This window comes from Nycticebus coucang, chromosome 6 (assembly GCF_027406575.1).
Source record: "Nycticebus coucang isolate mNycCou1 chromosome 6, mNycCou1.pri, whole genome shotgun sequence".
Classification (NCBI taxonomy): domain Eukaryota; kingdom Metazoa; phylum Chordata; class Mammalia; order Primates; family Lorisidae; genus Nycticebus; species Nycticebus coucang.
In genome coordinates, this window is record NC_069785.1 from 47,478,082 (window position 1) to 47,484,183 (window position 6,102).

Sequence of the window (6,102 nt, forward strand, 5' to 3'; positions counted from 1 at the left end):
ATATACTGCATATACTGGTAATCCAATGACAAGACTTTTATTATTTTGCGGGGGGTGAGGGGTAGGGGTGGGTACTTCCAGTAGAAACTTGGGAGGTGGGCCATTTAATGCCCACTCCCAAGTTCTGATGGCTCACAAATACAGTTGCAACCAAAAATGAACAGTGCTACAGTTTGCCTGTGGTTTGTACCCACCAAAAGTCATGGGAAGCTTGGTCCCTGGTGTAACGATGTTGAGAAGTGGTGGTGACTATAAGAAGCATTTGGGGCATGAAGAGTCTGCCCTCATAAAGGGAATAATGCCATATTGTGGAAGTGAGTGAGTTCTTGCTCTTGTAAGACTGGATGAGTTACTATGAGAGTGGGTGGTGACAAGGCGAGGGCACCTGTTATGTTTGGTCTCTTTACTGTTCTCTCTTCCATTCCACTTTCCACCATGAGGTGAAGTGGTGCAAGGTCCTCACCAGATGTGACCACCAGATCTTGGACTTTTTAGCTTCCACAACTATGAGCCAAAGAAACCTCTTTTCCTTATGAATTACCCTGTTTCAGATATTCTATTACAGCAACAGGCAATAGACTAACACAAACAGTGAGAATTTAGGACGTAAGAGTAATTAGGAAGAGGACTGGTTTGAGACTCAGGACCCCACATAGGTTATTACAGATAGTTGGATTGCTAATACTGCTGCCAAAGTACCTTTGATTCCCAGCATATTAGACAATAGATATAAAACATTCCTGTGTGCCTGAAAAAATTTTCTGGGGCAATAGCTGCTGGCAACTATTCTGTAGGTAATTACAATACAAATTCTCACACATCTGCTTAGTGGATGGCCTATCAGTGATGCATAATGGTGATGATTTGTTTCTGGTTGGAAGTGTTAAATTGTCAGCTATCAAACATTTTATGTGTGAGACTGCTGGGAGCGATGACATTGCAAGAGCTTTTTGAAAGCCTGCCCTCCACAGGAATATCTCAGCACCTTGCACAGCATCCAGCATGCATTTCCGTGAAGGAGAAAGACTTCGAACCATCAATTTGAATACTAATTAAATGGCTTCAAAATGTGCTGGTGAATGCACTGATCCTGGATAATCTGGCCCCAACAAAAAAAGCTTTTGGTGCTGTGGGAACTTAAATGCAGGGTGGAGGTGACCAGGGTTCCAGGATACCCTGTGACTGTGTGACAAGAGAGCAGGTGACCTCTTTTCATGTCGGGCCCCTACACCAACTCTCCCTGGGAAAGAGCTGGAGGGAGGAGTTTGAGTTGGACTAGATAGTCTTTTTTTTTCTCTTTTGGTAGATGAAGAAAAGTAATGTGCCAAAGTCATACAATGAGATCTCATTTTAGAAAACACTTGAACTCAAAACTCTAGTCTGCTATTTAAAGGGTTCTTTCTTTTTCACCACTTACGTGATGTTCATTCTTCAAGGATGATACAAACCTAGTTTGTATTCAACAGGTTGCAAAAGGCTGTCACCTTGTTTTCAAGTCTTCTCTTTCCAAATTCTGTAGTATTACTCTACAGAGGGTGAAGCAGAGATCATCAGGGAATACTGCAAAGTGGAACCAACCCTGTAGAAACAAAAGCCCACTTCTCCTGGAAGAGGTCCTGCTAGTGTACCAGTGCACCATCCAGGACTGTGCATGGAGCTGTTGTCTATGGAGAGAGAGCAGGAAGAGCGCTTGGCAAGAATGTTTCTGTGTATGAAGCCCGATAATGCTGTGGTGGGCACCTTCTAAGTTGGCTCCCAATCAGCCCCACCTTCTGCAATTCATTCCTCTGTGTAATCCTTCTCCTTGAGTGTGGACTGGAGCTAATGACTTGTTTCTTTCTTTCTTTCTTTTTTTTTTTTTTGTAGAGACAGTGTCTCACTTTATGGCCCTCGGTAGAGTGCCGCGGCCTCACACAGCTCACAGCAACCTCCAACTCCTGGGCTTAAGCGATTCTCTTGCCTCAGCCTCCCGAGTAGCTGGGACTACAGGCGCCCGCCACAACGCCCAGCTATTTTTTGGTTGCAGTTCAGCCGGGGCCGGGTTTGAACCCACCACCCTCGGTATATGGGGCTGGCGCCTTACCGACTGAGCCACAGGCGCCGCCCCAATGACTTGTTTCTAATGAATGAAATATGGGGCAAGAGAGATGAGGCATCACTTCTGAGGCTCAGTTACAAAAAGACTGGCTTCCCGTCTAGCTCACCCTTTCTTGCTCCCTTGTTTGTTTACTCTGGGGGAAGTCAGCTGCCATGCTATGAGCAGTACCCTGGAAAGGCCCATGCAACATAACTGAGGGAGGCCTCAGGCCAATAATCAGTGAGGGGTGGAGGAACTGAATCCTGATAACAGCATGTGAGTGGCCTTGGAAGTGAATCTTCTTCCAGCAATTGAACTTTGATATGACTGCAGCCTGTGTGAAACCCTAGTGCAGAAGCCCCAGTTAAGCTACCCCTGGATTTCTGACCCACAGGAACTATGAAATAACAAATGCATGTCTTCTGAAGCTGCTAACTTTTGGGGCAATTGTTATGCAGCAACAGATAGCTAATGCAGACACACGTGTTCACCTTCACTGAAGAGCAGTTGTTGGAAGGTTTTAGTAGATTCCTGCCTCTCCTTGTTAGTGTTTTTAGAAATACAAGCTGCTGCCTAGTGCAAGGATATTCTTTGCCACAGGTGTGAATTAATCTTTAGACAGCTTTACTATTTTACATGTAGTGCTCATAAGATTCTGATAGCCAACAACCTGCACAGCATCAGCCATGGCCTTGTGTTCCTAGAGTTCTAAAGTGATAAAATGTTTACAGAGCAGCATCTGAAGCACATTGACAGTAATGAATTTTGTCCAAAGCTACCAACATTTGCAGGGTACCTTCACAATTAGAGCAAGTCTTACTTATTTTGCAACCCACAGTTAAGACTTGGAGGCCATCTGAGTTCTATATGATATCTCATGAATTTCTGCACAGTTCTGGGCATGTTAGGACACTCTTCGTCCTCTCTCTTTGAGAACTGTCCACTCAGACATTCAGAAGCAGTCTATCTCAGACTCTGCTTTGATTAACCTTGTGAAGAGCAGGTTTAGAAAGGTTGTGCACTGGGACACTCAGTCTCAGTGGTTAGGGAGATCAATAATAAGGTCTGCCTCCAAAGATTGTTTCTGGTGTTAGTTCTTAGGAAATAGACAAGCTGCAGCCACAACTTGTTCATTGCTCACAGGAGTTGAGCATTATGTAGGAAAAGCAATGTTAAAGATTTTACCTCTATCTTTACCTCTGTTAAAGATTTTGGTCTATCTCCTAAACAAACATGAGGCCTCCTGGGAGGGGGTAGTAGAAACAGTGAAGACCTGGGAGTTAGGCGGACCTGAGTTCAAATTTTGGTGTCATTGCTTACCAGTACTTGACCTAGGGCACCTCACTTACTGTCCTAAGTCTCAGTTTCATCATCTACAAAATGGAGATAATATCTAACTTGAAGGAATGTTATGATTTGTTTAATAGGGTAAAATACATAAAATGCCTAATCTGTAATACTACTCAAAGAAAGTAACTGTTATTTCTTATAAGAAAAAAATACCAAGAGGCCTAATTAACAAAAAGAAAAAAAAAAAAGGAATAAAGCCTGTGAGGAACCCTTGGTGGCATGAATGGTGGTGGTACATTAAGAGCAGCATCAAATTTTCAGTTTTAAAAGGTTTGCTGTGATGCAATGTAATATCTTTCCATTTCTTTCAGAAGAAACATTCCATACATAGCTGCCTGTGTCAGAGATGGTTTGAATAAAGTAAGGAGAAGGGACTTCTTCAGTATTTGGGGAACACTGAAGGCTTTTGAGCAAGGACTGATTGATCACATTTATATTTTACTGATACTCTGGAGCTACCATAAAGGATAAATCGGAGGAAGACAAGACTACAGATAGCAACCCATTAGGATGGTCTTACAAGGCACCGGGGAAGAAATACGATCATTAAATTGGAATTCAAAGGTAATAACATATAGTTATTAAAATAATTAATTTCCAACCTATAGAATAGTTGCAACAATCACACCAAGAACCCCCTATTCACTTCATCCAGATTCACTAGTTCGTATTTAGCCCATTATTAGCTCTCTTTCAGTCTACCTATCTATATAAAACTATTATATTTTCTGAACCATTTGATAGTAAGCTACAGACATGATGCCCCTTTCCTTTTAAATATTTCAGTATAGAATTTCCTAAGAACAGGATGTTATGATGTGCACAAGGTCCAACTATGGGGTCCTGTGTCCAAATCCTGCACGAGGTGAAAGCGAAATGGAGAACTCGCCCCCCAATGCCGCCGCCAAGCACAGAAGCCACTGCAGCTTCCACCTCAATTCCAGAGGCTCTGAGGTGCAGAGGAACAGCTAGACAAAAATCAAATTAGAAAGGCAGTGGAAGCTCTCTTGGCACTTTGCAAGTCCAGGAAAAACAATAATGGATTCCTTTTGAATGAGAATGAAACTTATTTTTAATGGTGATATTATGGAAAATTCCAAGTAAAGAACTGAGGGTCAGATTGCCCTTGCCTCATGGTATTTGATGAGATTTAGAAGAAATCTGTTTATTTACCAAGGATGAACCCAACAAAACTCCTGAAGAAACAGAACGTTTCTATAGAAAGCTTTTGAACAAGCATGGCATTAAAACCATATCTCGGATTATACCACTCCAAACTTTAAAAAAGGAATATAAACCCTATGAAGCCAAGTTCCGCCTTATGAGTAGTTTTGACATCCTTACTGACGCCAGAATTTGGAGGCTTTTACCCACACACATTGGGAGACATTTTTATCAAAGAAAGTTCCAGTATCTGTGAATCTTCTAACCAAGAATTTATCAACAGAGATCAATGAATCTTTAGGTGGAACAGTCTTAAACATCTCTAAAAGTGGTTTCTTGCAGCACTGTATGCATCGGTCACACTGCAATGCAGACTGAGCATATCATTGAAGACATCATTGCTGTCACTAAAGAGCTCTCAGAGAAATTGCCGGAGAAATGGAAGAGTGTGAAACTTATGTTTGTGAAAACTGAGAGATCGGTTGCCCTCCCCATCTTTTCTTCATTTGTCACCAGTTGGGATGAAACTACCAAACATTATCTTCCTAAGAAGAAAAAGGTGACAAAGAAAAGTCCACGATGAAGACGTCTTGAAAAACAAAAATGGAAGAAGAAAAACAGAAAGATACAGCAACAGCCTTCATCAGTCTTAACAAAAGGTGATGTAGTACCTAAAAGTGGTGCTCCAGTGAAGAAAGCTGGAACCCAGAAGGAAAAGACCCCAGAACATGGGAAGAAAAAATGTGGCAGAGTAAAAGCCCAACTTAAATTGACAAACGACTCTGAAGATGAAATTCCACAGCTGGTACCAACAGGAACAGCTCCAGCTAAAGAAAATGTAGAGACTCAAAAACATGCCAAAGGAAAGAAGTCTTCAAAAAAGAGTCCTGGTACCACTACACCTCATGGAAAGAAGAGAAAGTCCTTACCAGCTTCAGACGCCATGAAAGCTGCGGAGTCTGAGACCCCGGGTGAAGCGCCAGGAAAGAAGCCAACAATGAGAGAGGCAGAGAAGGAAAGAAATCCTTTACTGACAAAAAAAGACCCAAGACAGACTCCAAAAAAGCCAGAGGCCAAGGTCTCTGCTACTTCTACTAAATCTGCAAGAAAAGCTCCCCACATCCCTAAATGATTGCCCAAAGTCCCTCATCCTACCTAAAGTCAGTGATTCAACCAGAGGTAACATCCAAGCTACCTGAAGAGCATTTTAGAAATACTCATGTCTAGCCGGGCTTTGTGGCAGGTGCCTGTAGTCCCAGCTACTCTACAGACTGAGGCAAGAGAATTGCCTAAGCCCAGGAGTTGGAGGTTGCTGTGAGCTGTGACGCCACAGCACTTTAACTAGGGTGATAAAGTGAGATGCTGTCTCTACAAAAAAAATAGATAAAGTAAATAAAAAGAAAAGAAATACTCGTGTCATGATCCCTATTGTAACCTCCAAGTATGAGGCCTGGATTTAAATATTTTTTTTTAAACCACCATATGTAATTCTGACAAATGTTCTAGGTATA

The 6,102-nt window shown here is 42.2% G+C and overlaps 1 pseudogene; it reads left to right on the forward strand.

The window, feature by feature from the left end:
• The first annotated feature begins 229 nt into the window (after nucleotides 1-229).
• LOC128588677 (ribosomal L1 domain-containing protein 1-like) lies at nucleotides 230-5,738 on the forward strand (annotated as a pseudogene).
• The last annotated feature ends 364 nt before the right edge of the window (nucleotides 5,739-6,102 follow it).